Here is a 21461-nt window from a genome sequence, read left to right as displayed (position 1 = left end):
TATTTATCAACTCAATTTTCTTAAACCATTGAAAATATCTATAATCCCTGTAAGTATCTTCACTCACTACTTACTCTGTCATGTCTATGCTCTGTATATTTCCAATAAGTATGTTCTACGAACTACTTTTTTTGTCTTTGAAGGAAGACATAATAATTTTCCTTAAACAATTAATTTTAACCTTGAAAAAGAAGAAACAACTCTCTGCTTGAAAAAGTAAAAAAATAAACCAATTTTATTTTATGTTTGTAGTTAATATGATCCTATTAACTAACCAAGGATTGAATTGTTCCAAATACAATAATGCATGGAACAATACTTACCGAGATTTAGAACCTTGAAATACAACAAACTTTACCTGAGCAAAATAAATGCAGTTTTCTAGTAATTGCTGCAGACACTTTGTGCTTTTCAACAGAACAAAACCAGAAATGCAGATTCAGACAAGGATGGCTTGTAGTATTTTATGATGGGTGTCAGTTTTTCCACTATGGTGTGCAGATTAAAGTGTGTTTCACTGTAAAGCGCCACTACCTTGGCTGCCCTGGGAACCCAGCAATATTATGAAGGCAGTAAATAAGAACCAAGAATAAATCCTGCATAGGTGCTGTGTCAAGAGAAGCAGAAGGTGGTGTGGTTTGGACTGGCTAAAATATGTCTTTCTTATGTAAGGCTACAAAGTTCTTTGGCTCTGTAGTATTTTTTTCTCCTTTGAAAATGAAGACAAAGAAGGAATAAATCTCTGAAAATTCTCTGTAAATGAAATGCTGAATATGTAATTAATGGCTGACCAAATCACTTTTAAAAAGCAATTTGGAAGTAAAAATTGAATTTTCCTGTAAAAAATGCCAATTTTACTTTCAGAATTGTATTTCTCAGAATAGGCATGCATCACTGAAATACCACTGAATAACAAGTGTCACTTAGAGTCTTCATTAATGACAGAGAGAGAGGGATTGTGTGCACCCTTAGCAAAATTGCAGATGACACCATGCTGAGTGGTGCAGTGACACACCTGAAGGATGGGATGCCATCCAGAGGGACTTGGACAAGTTCAGGAGTTGGGCCCATGGGAGTAATGTCCAGGAACAAAGTGCTGCACTTGGCTCGAGGCAGCCCCTGGTATCCATCCAGGCTGGGGGATGAACAGACGCAAAGGAGCTCTGCCAAGAAGGACTTGGGGGATGCTGTGGGAGAGAGGCTGGACATGGCCCAGCCATGTGCCCTTGCAGCCCAGAAAGCCAAATGTGTCCTGGGCTGCACCAGAGGCAGTATGGGCAGCAGGTGAGGGAGGGGATTCTGCCCCTCTGCTCTGCTCTGCTGAGACCCCACCTGCAGGGCTGCATCCAGCTCTGGGGTCCCCAGCACAGGAAGGACATGGACCTGGTGGAGTGAGTCCAGAAGGGGACACTTGGTTGATTAGGGGGATGAAGCACCTCTCCTATGAGGAAAGGCTTTGAGAAGTGGGTTTGCTCAGCCTGGAAAAGAGAAGGCTTTGGGGTTACCCAATTGTGGCATTCCAGTACCTGAAGGGGACTTACAGGAAAGATGGGGCAAGAGCTTCTGGTGACAGCATAATGGCTACAAAAAGAGTAGGTTTAGATTAGATAATTGGAAGAAATTCTTTACTGTGAGGATGATGAGGCTCAGGAACAGGGAAGCTGTGGATGCCCCATCCCTGGAGGTTTTTAAGGCCATGTTGGATGGGGCTCTGAGTAACCTGGTCTAGTGGAAGATGTCCCTGCCAATGGCAGGAGTGTTGGAGCTAGATGAACTTCAAGGGCCCCTTCCAACTTAAACAGTTCTACAATTAAAATGATTGAAATGTCTGACTTATGAAAAATCTGTAATTTGTTGATGGGTCATAGATTATTGGAGGATCTTTAACCAGATATAACTGAAAATATTACTTCAGAAGAAAAGGTTGTCTCTGTGAGTAGAAAGACAGTAATATTACTGCACTCTTCAAAGACTCTGATAAAATTTTTTTGGAATCAGTGGTAAAATTATCACTGACTTAATGAGTGAGGATGTAAATCACTAGATTACTTAAAGAGATACTTTTTTCATTATTTCTTGGGTGTTTAAAGATGCACTGCTGGAATCTGGTGAGCAGTTTTGCAGCTATCTCTTCTTTTCCCCCAATTTTTCCCCCTCTTGCTCCACCCTCACTTCCTACTCCCTTATCCCCCTCTTTTCTTTGCCCTCTTTCCTGCATCCCCTTCCCTGCCTTAAACCAGAATGCCCTGACATCTTCCTTTCATCTCACAGATTTTGGGAACCCTAAATTATCTTTATTTCCTGTACTGCTATAAACTCCTCTTGCAAATATCCCTGCTTTCTGAAGGTTCATTTTTTGTGAACTGAAGCCCTGAAAGCTCAGACAATCATGTTATCCAAAAGAAAACAGGCCCAGTATGAGATGGAGGCCTTGTTTGTGCAGTAACTCATGTTAGAGCTATGTTATTATTACGTGACAGAAATAGGATCTAATGTAGTGAGGTCTTTACTGGATCCAGTGGATCCAGTGGACCCAGCTGCCATTTTTGTCTGTCCTGCTGCTATGTGAGATGGCTGCTGGCAGTCACCTCACTTCCTTGCAGCTTAGTCCCATCTCCTGTAACAACAAGGATATTATTTCCATGCCCCTTTTTCCACCTTTCTGAATTCTGTGGATGTAAAATGTTAAACTTGTGAAACAAAGCAGGTGTGTATTGAGAACAGTGCAACTTCTCTATAAACCACTGAAATAGATCAGTAACTATGACCTTCTTGCACATTTAGACCAAAGTATCTTGCAAAACAAAGAAACCCCTTATTATACAGATAGAGCTGAGACACAGATGCAAAATGCCATTTCTCATTCCACACTAAATAGACAATAAAGCCAAGAATATAACCTGTATTTTCTAACTTCTGAACTAGTCCTTTTCATCAACAGTTCTTTAAGCTGCTTCTAATACGTGCCATATTTCTCTACCTTCCACTTGCTCTGCCACTCAGAGTCCCAGGTGGGTGGCAAATCATCCTAAAATTCTTTCATTAAGGAAATAAAGCTCCCAGCATCTTGTTTTTTCAATTCAGAAGAATAAAGAAATCTTTGCTGCACATTACAGACACACATTGTTCTTCCCAAATTGATCTTCTCTTAAAAAACCTCTGATTGCCACTGTGCTGCATTTCACATGCAAATATATTGCATTCCTTTTTTACTTGTTCATAGTTTAATTGGAGAACAGCAGGTGATCAAAATCACAGTAGTAAGAAAGGTGTGTTTCTGTAGAACAGATGAGACTTCCATTTAAATCCTTACAGGGGTGCTTTTAGCTTTCTCTATTAAGCAGCCTTGCCACTTTCAAATCCCATAGCTATAAAACTGAAACAGAGTCTTACCTGTCTTGTAAGTTCCCTCAATCACACAAGCAGGGAGAGAAATCTTAGGCTAGTTTGCTGTCTGGTTTCTTTGTACTTAGTCTGATTTTTTCCCTACCAAAGCCTTATCACAAGAAAGCATATGAACTTAAAGAGAAAAATATGTTTTCCTTTCACTAGATAATTTCTTTAAAATTAATTATCAGCAATGGCACAAAATTGTCATTCAGGTTTGAAGAAACAGATAAAAACGCAATATAAGAAGAACAATCAAGTAACCTACATAAATTGTGTAAGATATTTAAGAATGGCAATGCTTTTAAAATTAAATATTACACCTATTTGTACTAGCTGGTTATGTTTCAGACATATCTTTATAATATGTAATAGTTCCTTCTGAATAATTGACCATGATTTGTCTCTCTGGAGTCAAAATCTGTATTTTCTAAGTCTTAAGAAGCCCACAGTTAGTGATATTATCTTTTTCTGGCAAATCATGAATGAGGCACATAAAAAACAAGTAGGAAAGAATGAAGATGGAAAACATATAGAAGACAAACATGCAAAATATGCCATTTTCTTTGTTCCGCATTTTTTGTACATTCTCACTTTGTTATGATTTTTCACTCTGTTTTCTAAACATTTACTCACACATCTATCAAATGTGGACCTATCACATATTTTTCAACCTTTAAAATATATATTAATACCAAAAATTCCTAACAAACTACCAGAGATTGTCAGGAAGCAGATGACCCAGTATTAATTCTTACTAACAGACAGCATAGGTTGGAAGATCTGCATCATGTGATTGTTTTAATATGAGACTTAATCCAATACCTTTACAGGCATAAATCTGAATAAACATACATATCTTTCCTGCCTTGTAGGTCAGGTAATTTGTATGCTCACTGAGGAGAAGAGGAATGAATATAAGCCATTGACACAGATATTTTTGCTTCTCCTAAAAATCAGTAATCAGGGAAAGCTCTGTCTTCAATGACTGTAAGTAAACCTTAGCCTGGAATGAGGCTTATGTCAACATTGCCTATGGTCTTTATTAGCAGGATTAAATCAATGTGGAGAATTTCCTCAAGTTATCTCTAATGTTATGAAACTCCTAAATTTGCCCTAAACCAAGACAAATACACTACTACCTATACCTTAAGCATGTTTAGTGGTGCTTGTTTTACACAATTAATTGCTGTTACAGATTAATTGCTGTTACAGATTACAGGCACAACTGTGTTTTGTTGTGTTAGCTTGAAATAGTAAGCAAGGTAAGCAAGAGTGTTTTTTTTTACCTTTGCAGTACTTTTTTGGGAAAATGTTATACGCTCCATTGCTCTGGAGTGTAGATTTAAGGAGATGGCATTCAGGACACCTTTGGTTCATTACCTTTTGCTTATTAATATGTTCTGACTATGTAACTCATGTTAACATTTGAACTTATTACTACTTTTAAATCATATTTGACTGAGAAACAGGTTTCAAGTACGTTATATTCCTGCAAGGTTCACGAAGTAGGCAATTTGTAAGGGGACAAAAAAGACAAAAATTCTTATCTAATACCAATAGACATCTATAAAGGAGAATAACCCTAGAAGTCAGAATTTATAAACTGTGGATATGTGCTTTTGGGGCTATCTTGCCTATGGTTGGGTTGGAGGCTGGATGTGAATTCTTATCTAATGCGTCTTTTAATATTTCTTTACAATATCTGCTTTGTATTAATGTAGGTTCATTCAGTGACATCTGGAATATAATTAGGCAGCCAATGCGTTTTAGATTCAGTAAATGTTTTCTAACTCTATCTGGCTATGTCTGAAAAAGAAAAAAATTAATCTCTTTTCTCTATTTATCTGTTTACATATAATTTTTTCATATGAGAGCATATATTTCCCAAACATACAACATTTCTATCTCAATATAAAGATTATTATTATTATTATTATTATTATTATTATTATTATTATTATTATTATTATTAATATTAATAATAATAATAATAATAATAATAATAATAATAATAATAATAATAATGAATCACAATCATGCATTGGTTTTGGGGATATCTCCAGCTGAAAACATCACCTGGTTGACAGGAACCTCATGAAATTCAACAAGTGTGAAGTACTGCAACTAGGAAGGGGTAATTTCAGTCTACATCAGTAGAGTGTTGGGTCAACTGTCTTGAAAGAAGCAGAGCAGAAAAGGACCTGTGGGTCCAGGTGGATGCCAAGCTGAACATGAGATAGAAGTGAGCAAGCTTCTTGCCATTTCATGCCAGAGTTAGGAGAAGTACTGTCAGCAGGTTGAGGAAGTGAGTGATCCTTCCCCATTATTCAGTGATGGTGAGGCCACACTTGGAGTACTGTGTGGAGGTCTGGGCTCTGCACTACAAGGGAAGAAATGTGGAAGATCTGGAGAGAGTTTGATTAAGGGTGACAAAGACAATGAAGAGACTGGTTCATCTCTTCTACAGGAAAAAGATGAGAGAGATGAGACTGCTCATCCTGGAAAAGAGAAGACATGGGGGATCTCATTGTTGTGTGGGATATTTGAATTAAGGTGCAAAGAGAAAGAAGCCAGGCTCTTCAGTGTCACCCGGTGACAGGAACAGAGGCAGTGGGCACAAATGGACACACAGGATGTGCCATCTGAAGGTCAGTAAACACTTTATCACTGTGAGGGTGTGAGTGTGACTGATCCCTGATGATAGTTGGCTAGAGAGGTCATAGAGTCTCCCTCCATAGAGATTTCAAAAGTTGTCTGGACATAGTGCAGGTCAAGCAGCTCTAGGTGGTCCTGCTTGAGCAGGATCAGGTATCTCCATGTCAGCTTCAACTGTTTTGTGATTTTCATAGCAGTCATATGTCTGTGTCATCAGCAGAGTTTATGTGACTGCAGTATTTTTGGACCCTGTAATCCATGGACTCCAGGTTTTCAAAGAATCATGAAGAATAAGTAAAATGCTGAGTGTAAGGTCAGCTAGGGCAGGTTCTTTGGGCTGTGTTCAGCTGAGTTTTGAGCATCTCTAAGGATGGAGACAACATAGCCCCACTAGTCAACTTGTTCCAGTGATGGGAAAGCATCACTGTAGATAGACAATTATTTTTTCTTAAATTTGAATGGAATTTATTGTCTTTGAGCTTGTGCTGATTCCCTTTTGACTTTTCAATCTCTACCAATGAGAATTCTTTGTCTCTTCGTTAATCCCCGCACATTAAGTATTTATGCATATTGATAAGACCACCATGATTCTTTTCTTCTTCAGGCTGAACAAACTCAGTCAGATGGTCCAATCCCTTCATCAGTTGATTGTCCTCCACTGGATTTGCATGTGCCATGTCTGCATTTTACTGGGGGTTCAGAATAAGGCAATTCACATTACATAATTACTTCAGAAAATATCTTGCTGTTACAGAATAAATCCTGGATGTTTTAAAGAGAAGATAATAGTTTAAGACCGCAGATGTATCAATAATAGATACTGAAACTCTCTGTCAGAAAAAAAGATTTCTGAAAATCATACTGGCATTTCTATTCTTAGAGTAATAATCTCCTAAAAATCCTTGAGGAAAGACATGGAGTAATAAGAATAGAATAGAAATCAAATAACTTGTTTTAGAGGCTTCTCATTAATTTCTGAAACAATTGAAGAAAAATATTTCAGCCCTCATTAAAGAATACTGATTAACTTTGTGTCTCTAGATATTTTCATAATTCACCTTAATTTCATATTTTAATAATACTAGGGATCAGAAAGCAAGAAGGAACAGATGTTTTGGAGATTATGAATCAAAAGACTAGCCCGACCTGTAATAACAAGGAGACAAAGCTAAATATCTTTCTGAACATTCATATAGTTAGAAAACTGTTGCAGAGATATAGATCTTGATTCTGCTCATATATTTTCCTATTAAGCAGCACTTTCCTTCCAAATTTAGTTTTCCCCCATAGCTTTCCTTATAAATCTTCTGAATCAAAATATTAATTTAGGATTTCCCTGTTGCTTTGTTGTTCATTCACCTGAAGTTAAAACTGCAGTGAAAGGAGTTGAGGCAGAGCACAATCATGTTTTGAACATTTATGTGCTATGTGAAATATTTCCTGTGTGGAATATGAACCTAAGTTTGATGTCATTTTTCCTGAGGAGGTATATCATGATAATAGCTTGAATTACAGAAATGGAACTACCCTTAGTACTTGGAATTACAGACGTGGCATAGCATGCTCAGTTTAACACAGAGTTGAAATAGAAGTGTTATAGAGTGGTGGGAGCCAACTTCACTCTCTATTCTTGGTACTTCCAGTGATGTTAGCATTCCTGTCTAAAGAGATTTATTTCATTTACTTTAGTGAGTGTTGGACTGGACCACGAAAGAGGTAGACAAAACTTCTAGATCACAACTGTTAGAAGGATGCTCATAAACAGTTCAGTCAGCATAATATTGTTGGATCCTACACCATGGAAAAAGGGTACGAGGTTTCTGGAAAACTCAGTCATCTGCACTGTGTCACAGAGTCAGAGGGACTACTCACATTCCATCTCCTGGTGCAAATGCAGGTTGCTGTATGTGCAGAGAGAGTACCTCCTTTTTCTTTCCTGTCCCGTATCCCAAATTGGAGAGAGCTCTTTCCTGACACTGAGACATGCTAGGGAATTTCTTTGGACATCAAAGCAAAGGTTTATTGAAATCTTACTCTTGAACTTCATTTTCTCTTTCTCTTCTACTGAAAGGGGTGACAAATAACAGGGCCCACTCTGGAGGTCACTGAGGAAATGATGCTGAGAATTCACTCCCTGGACAAAGGTAAGGCTTGCCTGTCACCACAAAGTTGTTAAGAGTATGAAAGCTATGTTCAGTGTGCTGGTAAGAGAAGGGGACAAATGTTATTCACAGTGTTAGTCTTTCATGAAAAAAGGGTTTTCCTGTTCTTTCAGCTTTTACCTGGGTTCAAGGACATTTGTCTACCTTACCTTGATTTTTTCCCTGCAGAAAAAGTAAAAGAGATCTTTCATTGTGATCAACCATTCTTTTTTTCTTTACAGCTCTCAGTGAGGTATTATTATCTTGCAGGTGCAGAACTGAGGAGTGGAGGGCCTGGGTGACTTGTTCCTGCCCACCTCCTTGCTCAGGAAGGAATCAAACCCACATTTTTGTTTTGCTGCAGGGCTATGCCCCTTGTCAGACAGAGAAAAGCTGCAATGGAGTAGCCTTTATGGACATCCCTGGCCATGCCATATTTCCCTGATTCACTTGGCAGATAGGCTCTGAAAGGTTTATTAAATAACCTGACCTAATATTTTAAACAAAGTTCAGAAACTATGAAGTAACTCAGTGTGGGGGAGAGGAACATAAGAATATATTTTCTTTTACTGCTTTCTTCTTCCTACTGAGTTCTTCCATCACCTGGTTGCATCTCCCATACATTCCTATTCACTATCTACATGGTCTACACTAAATCAAAAATATCAGCTATGCTTGCAAAGTCATGTTGAAGGGGGGGCCTGGAGACCAGGTTAAGCAGCCCAGGCCTTGGTGAATATTATGCTCCCCCTGTAACATTCCCTAAATTTATCTTCCCTGATTTCTTGCACATCCTTTTTTACACTGCTTCTCAATTCCTTGGCAGTCTAAATAATTTATAGTAGAAAATGGAACTGTGAATGGAAACAAATCTTCAAATTAGGTCCAATCCTCTCAAGTCTTAATAGCTGGTGAAGGCCTGCCTCTCACATGCCTACACAGAGAATGGGCTGCAGGAACAGGAGGTGTGTACCTTTGCTTTCTTTTTTTTTTGTGTGTGTGGTTTCTCTAATAAGCAGATTTATGAAATGCATTTTTGGATTGACATATGTAAAGCTGAAATTTTGTAGAAAGGGTTGGCCCTCTTCATTTTATTTGCATATATTTACCCTTGGAACAGAAGTCATTTATATGAATTTCTAGAAGGACTGTAAAGGTTATCCAAAGACCATCTTTCAAAGGGAACTCTCATAAGATATGTATGCAAAACATGCCTATGCTGTCACAAGCAGGTAAATTCACATGCAAAAATATGCTGTTATAGATGATGAAAAACAAGCTGTCATTCATGCAAGCCATGGTTTACTTGTGCAGTTAATACTGCAGATTCAGCTAGGAAGAGACACCTGCAGGAGACCATCTAAGCCATCAAGTCCATTTGTCATAAGTGCAGGCATTACAAGTATCATCCAAACGGCTTCATAAAACACCTCTTTGGTGCACTCAGCATGCTACAGAACTGGTAGCCTCTAGGTTAAATATCAAATGACATAAAATACTGCAATGGGCCACATGAGAAGGAGAGGGTGAGATCCAAGGTATTACCAATGTCCTAGATTCTTCCGCTGCAGTTCTGCGAATGGCCATATGGTGCTAGAGAACCCACTTTCCATGGGAAGGCTTTCAGATTTCTTTTCTTGGAGTTTCAAAACTGGACTAGACAAGACCCTGGTTTGTTTGGTCTGGCTGGCCCTGCTGTGAGCCACAGTTGGACTAAATGACCTCGGGAGGTCTCTTCCAACCTAAATTGCTCTTATTATGATACACTTGTTTTACTGTTCTCAGCTTCAGAACTTCTGTATGAATTGAAGTAGTAGCATGATTTTCCATTAATTTTCTGTGGGCCAAGAATTATTTCAACTGTTGATATCCTTCCTTAGTTTGGGATATCCTTTGTCTCTGATTTTTGAGCCTTTCTCTAAGGCACACAGTAGGGAGTGGGATAAATGAGCAGAGAACAAGACTAAATGTTAGTGTTTTCATCAAGTCATCAAAAAAGGCACTTTTGACTCACTGTGTATTAAATGAAACACATCAGCCTGGTTCTGTTGTAATACAAGAAAAATGCACAAATGACAATCCTGAGGGTAGAATGACTTCTCTATACCTTATGTAGTACAACACTGTAACATTGTACATTGCTGAAATTTGGGCAAACAACTTCAGAATTTTAAACTTGACATCTGTACTCTTTGCTTGAAGGAAAATGTACACACATTAGATGGAAAATGTGCTTGTGGGGCACCCTGAAATCAGTTTCAACTTTTGATTGAAACCAGCGGCAAAATTTAGAATTTAAAATTGTTTGAATTTAGTAGAGTTGGATTAGGAACTCAGCTGTGGAACTTCTTAGGGAAATTTTCATATCCTTATGTAAGCCTAGAAGAGATCTGGTCAACTGAGCCCAGCACAGGGCTCTAGGAATGATCCAATCCATCATAAGAGTGGGCAGGTCTTCTCCATCAGTGAACATTTGTGCTAATAGTGTAATTCCAACTGAGTTCAGCAGAAAAGGAAGCACCCACATCTAGCTGATTTAATTCTTTAGGGCATAATTAATTAAAGTAGTATCTGTGATCTGTTAATTAAAAGAATGAAATCTGAAATTAGATTTTTGGTAAAACAGAAAATGTGGACTTGGCAAAAGTTTTGAAACTCACATAAGGCTTCTGATAAATTCACATTGGATATGCAGTTATTTGGGGGGTGGGGTAGAGGTTAAAAGAGGGTCTTTTATCTCCCCCACAAAACCATCTGTGAGCCTTTTTTTATCTGACAGGCAGTAGAAGAGGAGGAGATGTGTAGGAAAAATTAAATGTTCACATTGTTCAGCAACAAGAAAGGCATGTGTCTTAGAAGCTCTCTTATCCAAGCTTCTGCCTTCCTAAAAGCCCTATAAGCCATATTTAGGTTATGTCCCCTAAAGTAGCCTTAAGGAACTCTTTTAGCAGAGATTTCAGCGTGTCCAATTACAGTCTGAGAGCCTGATCCAAATATCACTGAAGTCAGTATCTCCACATTCCATCTCAGCAATTGTAAATAAGGGGGTGGAGGTCTACTGTGCAATGCCATAAAAATATTCTCCCCTTTAAGGCACATGTAACTAATAAAAAAAAAAATCTGATATGTAAACAAACATTAGTAGAAGAAGATTATGTTGCAACATATAACACTATTCAACATGCTAAATCCTGCATTTATTCAGAGAATTTGTCACATCACCTAGCTTATAGATTTTTTTAGAAGTCTTTAGACATATGTTGTGTGTATCCAGCTATTCAGAATCATGGGATTGGTGATTTTTCAAAGTAAAACCCCATGAAAAGTTGAATCTGTATCATATGATGTGGTAGTAGATGAACTAAAATTATATATGCATACATATATGCAAATATTGTCTATACTAGTAATATATAAATACATGTATGTAAGAAAATGAAAGGGGAAAAAAGTGGGAACAATGTTCAGTATTGGTAGCTACTTAACAGGAATATCTCTAAAAGAATTATACCACTTACTCTTAGAATATTTTTACAATTTAATTATATATCTCTATCAGAGTGATACTAAAGAAAAAACATTTTGAAATTTTTTTTCTAAATGTTTTTCTGTATTTGAAAATATTCTGTTGACTTCATTTGCCCAAGCAGTTGTTTCTCAAAACCAGTCAAGTAGGGCTTTGACCCAGCTTCCAAATAACTCATCACTTGAAAAGCAAAAGAAGCCAAAAAGAAAATAATGTCTAAATTCAACACAAACATGCATAAACATACACACAATATACTTATTTAACACAGCAGGTATTCTCACTAGTGTCATATATAAGACTAACAGATATATTCCTACTGTGTTTGTGTATGAGTGCAACACAACAGACACACTATAAGAACAATGTGTCTAAAAACTGGAAATATTTCTACATGTTGTTCCTGTAGAAACCACAACATTTTCATGAGTAACTGAGAAATCATGTATATTTGAATTAAGAAGCATGTTAAGAAAACTGATGAGGACGTGGGATTTGAAGTACAATTTCAACAATCCTTCAAACTAATTTTATATTTTAAGGAAGTAATAATTTCCATCATATGCTGAAGATAAACAGATGTGGAAAAAATTCAGGTTTTTGTCATTGTATTTAAATTTGATAACAAAAGACCTATGAACTGGAAATTATTGATACTAATAACTAGTAGATGGATCCTTGTTAATTTACGGGTTTGGGCTTTTCTTGGTAGGAACAAGATTGATCAGGGATTTCCAGCCTGAGATGTGGGTCAGAACAGAGTAATGATGAAACTTTCTTTTAGGTTTTATAGACTGGAAACATTCTCAAGATATAAAATAAAATTATTTTTCTCTAATTGTGAAAAAGCAATCACAATTTTAAACTGATTTCCATAAACATAATTTTATTATTAAGAAAAAACATGATCTATAGTTAAAGTAGAGGAAAGCTGCTTAGCATTATCCAATTCCCGATTTAAATCCTTGTGTTTTTCACCTACTGTTTGAAGAGTCTCTCTAGTTAAAATTTGTTCTTTTGGTCTGAAAATATGTGACATAAGACACGAAGCTCTAGTTTATCAGCTATCATGGTTTCTAGTGCCTTAAAGATCTGCAAATATTGTGTAGTGACAATTCCCATGAAGAGATGGATTGCAGTGTCTCCAGAGCTGAATGACATCATGTTCTGGGGGAAGAGCAGGCCAAAGGGCTGGCAGACCAAAGTTTGTCTCTGTTACCTGCACCCTGGGCCCCAGAAGCACCAGGAATATGCCTCAGCCACGCATTCAGATGGGCCCAGAGACCTGCAGGCTTTTAGCTACATCAATACCAGCAAACAGACAAGTCCAAGACCTCTTTATTTCTGTTGCTGCCTGGCAGGGAAACCTTATGGCTGAATTGTCTGTCCCATGGCAGGAGGCCTCACCCTGACTGCCAATCAATAGAACCTTGCATGACTCTGTCATCAGCTCTGCCTGGTCTTCACCAGAGGGTAGACAAAAAGAGAAGAAAAGAACATGTCAGGGTTTGTCTACATTATTCAGATCTAATTTACCAGGTATAGGCAAAGCCTTTTTTAAACAATTTTTTTCCTGAGATTTCCACTGAGATGAAGGACATTGCCACACTAGAAGTCCAGGCAAATATGGAACAGGCTGGGACTAGTGATGTCTTTTGGTGCCACCTGACTCTGTTTCTTTGAGAAACTAATTAATTTGCCTCATAGGACACAGATATAAGGGTCTGACAACACCTATGCCTCTGCTTTTGATGGAAATGCTTCCAAAGATAATAAGAACATAAATGTGTCACCTCAATTTATGCAGACATTGTGCATCTTTGCAGATATCCAGGCAGAAGGGAGGCTAGGTCCATAGTCCAACTACATTCCTTGGCAAGTCTCCCTTCAACTCCTTAAGGTTTGAGTGATATTCAAGGGTGTGGACTAGAGATATATATTGTTGTCCTGGTTCCAGCCAGGACAAGGTGAATTTTTTGCAGCACCTGGGAGGGGGCATGGCCAGGATCCAAGGTTGTTCTACAGTATTGCTGGGACTGGGGGCAGGGACTCTCTCCCAGGGATAAGGGGCTCCTTCCAGATGAGAAAACATGGTGGAGGGAGGTGTCCAGTATTTTCTGTTATTTGGGATGTTTGTCCATGTGAACATTTTATTTCCTTACACCTTTTATTATTAGTATTGTCTCTGTTACTGTTCATTTTATCTCATTGCTGTTCCAAGTAAACTGTTCTTACCTCAACCTATGATATTTGCCTTTGTGCCTGCAGTTGGAGGGGACATGGGGAGCAGTGGGGGCACTGAACTGGGGACTGAATTCCTAAACCGTGACAATGGTCTAGACAGGAAAACTGTGCTCATCCGTGGAACAGTGTGGATCTTCACACTGCCCACCGAGATGAGCCCATGGTTTATGCTAAACCCCTGCAATGCTTTTGGGCATCATTGCCAGTTTTTCCTTGCTCAAAACAGTGTTAGGGATCATATTAACATTAAGCAGGACAAGAGCCAGGGACCTTGTGCTCAATCCTGGTCTTGTAGACATTACTATTACAGATAGTTGAAGTGGGTACCACCAGGAGAAGAAAGAGAAGAAGTTTTTTGCAGGGGAATGTGTTCTCCCTTTAATTCTAATGATTCCTGGCTATTTTTATGTACAGTAGTTAGTTTTCAGACTGATGAGAAGAAGTCTCATTTGTGCAGATGGGAAATGCTTATTATGCTAATAGTGTTCTGCATTGTTAGCAGAGATTATTAAAAGGAGATGTTAGAAATGCCTCTAGTGGAATTAAGTAGGTGACAAGGTAAAATGAAGAGATAAATGACAACAGTGATTAGGAAATGGATTGTGCTGAATACATCAGTGCAAATGAAGAAGGGAAAGGGACTACTTTTAAAACAAATTGTTTAATCAGTGAGGTAGCCATGAAAAACATACAAAAAGATAGTTTATCTAGATGATACCAAACTCTGCTTGTGAGATTACATGTGATGTTTATTCTGGAGAAACCTGAGAGAAGTGTCAAAATGATCAGCAAGGAGGAAAAACAGAACACCTGAAAGTAAGGAGGCCATTGACAGGCTTGTGTTTTATAATTAATAAATTTTGCCAAATATATGTATGGACAATATTATGTATGGACAACTACATATTTAACATGAAATTTAGTGCAATGTGCTATTCATCTTTTCTGAACTTGTAATACATCAAGAAAATCAAACTTTAGAGGTAGTCCTACAGGCTGTCTGGTCACACCAGTCTCTCCTAATGCCTTAAGAACTGCTGCTCTTTGGCATGTTGCCTCTATATCTACTTCCATTGTTCCAGATGCAGATGGGATTGTGACTCCAATCTGAAAAATAGGCTTTTGTCTTTGTTTCTGAAGTAACACATGTCAATAGCCTGACTGTGCTGTAAACTTTCTCTAAATGCTTGATGAAAATCAATGCTTATTTATAAAGTGCTATTGCAGCACTGCAGTTTGATATGACAGAACCAGTCATGGAAAATAAATGATTTGAGGAATATGGCTTTTTCCTTGTTTGTGGATCAGCAGTGAATCAATCCTGCCAATGTATTGATTATTCTTATTATTCAGTATGGGTAAAAGCTTTCCTTGTTGTGTCAATTACCATCACACAGCATGTTCAAACATTGATCATTTCGGCTGTTCTCACTTGCAGTATGTGACAGATCGCTAAAGTTTCTGGAGCCGTTTTGACTCCCTCATCATATGCCTGAAACTTCTATGAGAGGCAGAAGAGTGAAGAACAGCAAATAGTTACAATCATTAGCTGATAACAATTGTTCTTGCTTGCATTCAAACTTTCCTGCTTTCGTACCTGGTAGGCAATATAAGGATTGCTTTTTTCTCCCCTGGTATTGAGTATCAGTTAAACAGAGAACTCCGCTGGGACAAATGCTGCTTCTTTCAGATTAATTGTGAATAGCATCTGTGGCTTCCTAGCAGAAATAATCATGAATACAAACATTTACTGACCAGAAAACTTGTGTTGACTAAAATCAAAATAGGTTCCTAAATTTTGTTTGGAATGGGGAGCTGTTTGTGATTTCCAGAATGACTGCAGAACCTTATCATGCACCATCCAGCTTTCCTTTCTCTTGTTCTGATTATGTTGATGGAGGGCCAGATTCTCTGGTCTACCTAGCCAAAATGGGGCACCCCTAAATGCATGGGTTGTAGTTGGTGTGCACACTATTATTGTAACATCTGAGTGCCTCACAAACTTCAAATTCTCTGAGAGGAGCAAGTAAATTATTGCCTTTCACTGACAGTAAACTAGAGCTAAGAAAGGCTCCATAACTTGTCTAATGTCACATAGGAAAACTGCAGTTGAACAAAACAAATTTTCTGGATTGTGGACCCTAAACATCCAGGACTTAAACTTCCTTTCAGGTTGATAATGCACAAGATGCTTGAGCTGTGAAGCACAACAATAAAGGTCATCTTCCATGAAGAAGTGCCTGGATACAGAATGTTTGCTTGGCTCTTTTTGGTGCTTGATAGGAGGGTAAGAGGAGAAGGAAAGGCTGTTTCATTCCTACTGAAATGCAGCTCAGAACAGATTGTGAATGGATGTGATTTTTCATGATGGTGAAGATGTAAGCAAGGAGGAATCACCTGTGTCCTGTTATGAGAAGTTCTTTATTCCTCTCATTTCTGACACTGAAGATCAGGCAAGGAAAGTTCATTGGGTGTCCCAGCAGGAAGGGATGGGCTCTCTCTCTGATGGGAAGACAGTAGGAGATATTTCTTTCAGAGTGGGAAGCTCCTGTTTTAGCATCAGTTTTTATGAGACTTAGTGATGATGGGCTGTTTCTTGTCGTAAGAAGTAAAAACGTTTAACATGAGGGCCTACATTGCCTAGACATGACCAGCTATTTTTTTGTGTCTCCCTAAAGAAAGATTGGAGGAAGGAGATCTTTACTTTGGGCCACAGCAATGAGGAGGAGCAAAGTTACACTGTGGAGAATATTTCTGTACCAGAAGTGTCTTCAGGAATCCAATTTGCATCTGATGATGCACATTTTTTGCAATACAATCATTTAATGCCTCGTTTTACCAACAGCTGAAACAGCCTTACAAGACAACTTCTAACTTGAGAATAGGCACAGTGTCCTCTTTCTGCTAGTCAGGCTGTTCCCACACTGTCACAAAAGCATTGTCACAGGCTAAACCTCCAACTGTGACTCTGACCTCTGTCCTTCCTGGATAGTAAAGGCATCAGTCAATACTTGAGACCCCTGCAAACAATGGGCTTTGGTGACAATACCCTAAAGCCTCTAAGTCTTCAAAAATCTGGTCACTGGGAAAAAAGAAGGCATCCCTGGGTAAATTGCTGCACAATATGAGTCTCAAATATAACCACTTAGCCTATTTCTTCTGTAAATAAGGTGACTGAGAGGTTGGTAAACTGCTGTCTCAGTCACTTCACTTTCTTGAATCTCTCCCTGGCTTCAGATTTACATACAGCACAGACAGAAAATCTTTTGGGGAAATTCAGATTTTGCAAAGATTTTGGGATTCTTATCAGGGAAAACTAACATAACATTTTGGGATTAAGAAATCTGAATTGGAACTACAACGTTTGATTCTGGACAAGTTTTACTTTTGTTTCTGTTCAATTGACCTGCCAAGTCACCTGCTCAAAGCTTTGTTTTGGATATCTTGACATCTGGAGATTCATGGTAGAAAAAAGAACATGACGAATACAGGATACTGCAGTAACTAGTCCAGGTAATGCCAATTCTTAAATGGGGCAAAAAGGTAACGTGATGATTCAGTTCAATAAATTGAAGTTAAAAATTTCTGTAAAGTAATATTTTTGTAGTGTATTTTAAATTTTTAAAGTTATGCCTTTTCCATTCCCGTAAAAAGCAGTTTTCATAATTTGCATCCATCACAGGAAGATAAATGCTCCACAGAAGAAAAATTACCATTTCCATTTGTCAGTTGCAGACCTGGCAACAATTCTGTGTACTTTTTGACTTTTCAGGATTAATTTATTGCATTTAAAAATGAAACAGTCAGCCTGATTAAACTCTACTTAATAGAATAAACCAGCATGCATAGAAAACATCTGAAAATATTTATCTGAATTATTGCATTTTTTAATAGGTCTTGACATTTGCTGACAAAGAGTAGATGTATTGTGTTTACTTGGTTAGCCAAGTGCTTACTTTCCCACTAGATAAACAGTAGATGACACTGGTTCTCCAGAGCAACTGGCAAACTAGAGGGCTGAGTTGCTCTGAGAGGGGACCACAGGATCCCTTAATGAAATTACAAACCTAATTACATGCTCTTATCCCTATGTTCAATCAATATAAGCATGGAATAGATATTGGCACTTGTAAGTATTCTATTCTGCTGGTGACTTTTTCAGCGCCTCCAGAAAAGCTCGAAGTACCCACACTCCTAATCCAGCTGTCTCAGAGCCTTCACATAGATGAACAATTCCATATTGCCATCTGCCTAAAATTTAATATAGATCTGCTGTTCTGTTCTAGTAAAACTCTGCAGACATATTTCTGTATTTTCACTCTCCTTTGGGATGATCACAGAGCTAATAACGTTTTTTGGTGGAGAACAGAAGGGGAAAAAAATGAGGAATGAGGTAAGGGATTTTTTTGTTCAAATCCCTGCTCTGAAAAGCACATTGAGACTGAAAAAAAAATTGCTTTGGGAATTAGTGAAAGGTAATTCATGAGCCAGCATGAACATGTTGCTTTCCTGCTTCATTCTATGCCAGCTCCCTAGGACTTCAAAGTTTGAATCAAAGTTTCTGCTTTTTGTTAAAATTTTCTGTGAGCTGTTTTTCTCTTCCTGAAGGTTTACATCTCCTCCATGGTAGTCAGAGAATTTGGTAGGTGCTTTCCACCAGAGAAGCTACTCCTGCCTAAGAACAAGCTGGTGAACAATAACTTGTCCCCAAATATTAGTTCCTGTTCCTTATAAGAGCCCTGCTGAGACTTCCACAATAAAATAATTTTGTAGGGTATACAGTATGACTTCACCAAAAGAAACTTACACATGCAGAACTCTTCAAAAAAGTTTAAAAAAAATAATTACAAGACTGTGCATGCATCCTTAGTTTAGTGTTTGAAAGGATTTATTACTGGTTTCAGTGTGTATATTTAAAGTCAGACTGGTATGTGTGTTTAAAGTAATAAGGTAGACATCAGAAAGTTAACAATTTAATAACAGGTTGCCTAAGAGTGCCAGGACTTTTACTGTGATCTGAAGGCAATTGACAGCTATTATTCTTCACTGAGGAGCAACGGCCCACCCCAGTAGCAATGAACAGACAAATCACAAAGTATCATGTTCCTTCTTGATTGAACAACTTCAGGGGCCCATGGTTAACTGCATGGCCTCTTGTTCAGCTGCAAGAGTGTCTTTTTATTTGTTTGAGGAAGTGCCCAATTGAATATGGAGGTGAAAGAGAGGCCATTTCTCTTTTCTTTTTTTTTTTCTTTCTCTTTCCCCCTCAGCCTCAGAAAGGTCAGGAGCCTGCTTCATCTGTCATGCTTAATCAGCTGATGAAAACACTGCTGATGCATGAGGTTGTGGCTCCTCTATTTTAAGCATAAATCTTAATGCAAGAATCATTCTGTAATGTGTTACTTCCTGAAATGTGGAGCTGCTCTTTTAGGAGTCTGCTGCAGGCTTTTGGTGGCATGGGTGTACAGTGTTTCTGGAGCTCTCCCAGGGCACCATGCTTTTGTTGGGTGATATATGTGACAGCTTCCAATTGCATATGATAAGGCATGTCGCCTCAGACTCCAGCAAAAGGCTCTAACAAAAGGACTAGACGTCCCAACTGGAATGTGAAACAAGTCATCATGACTACAGTTAACAGGATGCTGCTGACTGAGGAACAAAGATGGGAGTACATTTCAATTACCAAAATGAAATTTGTTGGCGCCCTCCAACCCATCGTACTTCTAATTTGAAGTGTTTGTGGAGCAGTTGAAAAATGCTTTGTGTCTAGTTAAGGTTGGCAAGACATGTGCAATAATTGATCTAGAGAGGGAGATAGAATTATGCAACATTGGCACAAGTGGTCCTTTGTCCTGGCTGGTGGGTCTGGCTCAACATGCTGAGGGACAGATATTGTGTCACACCTTGTCAGAAGGGCACATATCTTTAAAAGCCCTTCTGAAATCATTATGGTAAAAGATGTCTTTTCACTAAAAACTATTTATCTATCTACCTGATACGTCCTAGTTCTTAGTCTTTAGATATGACATATTTTGAAAGTGCATATATTCCTGGAAGGCCCAAGAATTTTTTCTCAGGAAGAAGATCCTACAAAGAAAAAGCTGCAGCATGACAAGATGCAGTGCCTTTTCTACTGTCATTAGAAGACACCCAAAAAGAAAAACAGGTATGAGTTGCAACATAGAAATATGAAGTTCACGATAGTCATAGATACTGCATTTTGTCACAGGATGGAGAAAAAGAATACTCAGCCTCACACAAAAATGAAAGTAGTCTACAGGACTTCTCCTTTTTAATGAGCTTAATGTCCCAGAAACACATGGTTGAAAAAAAAAAGAAAGTAGCCAATACATAGGGACTTTGTGTGGGCTCAGAAATTGAGAGGCCTTGATGTGGTCTGTGTCAGTTATTCTGACAGGAAAATGTTTGCTACAGAACTAGCTGGATTTCATAAAATTTTTCTCCCCTAGGTTGATGTGCAATTAAATGATTCATCATTGTATTCATGTATGAATCAAACTTTTGAAGTCCAGCACTAAGAAAGAAAGGACTACAACAAAGAACCTTCACATCTAACTTCTACCCTGGTATTTTTCAGTATATCACATTACAAAAGAAAATGCAAGTGAATGTGCAGGCAAGAGATGTCTTAGATGCATGCAGCATTCATCAGCTCTCCCCTGGCATACAGAGAATTCAAGGTCTTTGTGCTTTGTACTTTCCTGTTTTCTTGAACCTGGAAATGCTGCCTTGAGCAGAACATACATGATGCACCTTCAGAGAAGCTGCTGAGCATTTAAATATACAACCACTGCAGATGGGCATTAGCATGTGTAGAGGCTACCATTATGGCTCTAATGCAGCTTTTCCAAACATACAATCTACAACTTCAAGGAGTCATGATGGCAGTTCTTGTTTCTGGAGCTAAGCCAGAAGCTCTGTTTGCAACTACATGTAAAGTTGCAGCTGGAAATGACTTGGGAACTGGCATCCTAGTGACAAAATTCAGTTCTGCATGTTACAGCAATGTCCCAAGATTGAGTGCACATGTGCCCATGTGCATGATTCATGTTGCTTGTTCTCCACCTACTGGTGGCATTTTTAAGTCTTAACAGCCCTAATGCCCCTCCTATAAGTGCTGTGGAGGTTACCATTACTTAACCCCATAAAAATGTGCAATCAGCTAATTGGAAAATTCTAGTTAAGCCTGTGCTCATGGTGCAGACATCCATTTATGAAAGGCACTTGTCTTTATGACCAGCCTGCTTGCCACTGGAGAGCAGCAATGGGTTTGGACAATATTTCCTTTCCCAGCCAGTGGAGCATGATGGCCCTGGATGACTGTGTTGATGGCTGGCTTGTTGAAGGCCAATTTTCTAATGCAGACACCCATGGTTCCTTAGTTTCAGCTGCTTATTCATTCATGTTCCCCATTCTCAATAATCGCCATTTCAGAAACAAAATGAACAGGGGTGAACATAGTTATCATTAGGAAAAGAGATAAC

General features: G+C 38.4%; 1 long non-coding RNA gene across 1 annotated transcript in view; it reads left to right on the top strand.

Annotated features, from left to right (window-relative positions):
- The window catches only part of LOC143693534 (uncharacterized), a 243419-nt gene that overhangs the window by 148561 nt on the left and 73397 nt on the right, over positions 1–21461 (top strand). The window contains exons 6-7 of the long non-coding RNA XR_013181293.1: positions 5858–6038; positions 8117–8189. This is a non-coding gene — a long non-coding RNA (uncharacterized LOC143693534). The remainder of the gene's footprint in view (positions 1–5857; positions 6039–8116; positions 8190–21461) is intronic.

Source organism: Agelaius phoeniceus, chromosome 3 (assembly GCF_051311805.1).
Source record: "Agelaius phoeniceus isolate bAgePho1 chromosome 3, bAgePho1.hap1, whole genome shotgun sequence".
Classification (NCBI taxonomy): domain Eukaryota; kingdom Metazoa; phylum Chordata; class Aves; order Passeriformes; family Icteridae; genus Agelaius; species Agelaius phoeniceus.
This window is presented reverse-complemented; position numbering and strand designations above follow the sequence as displayed.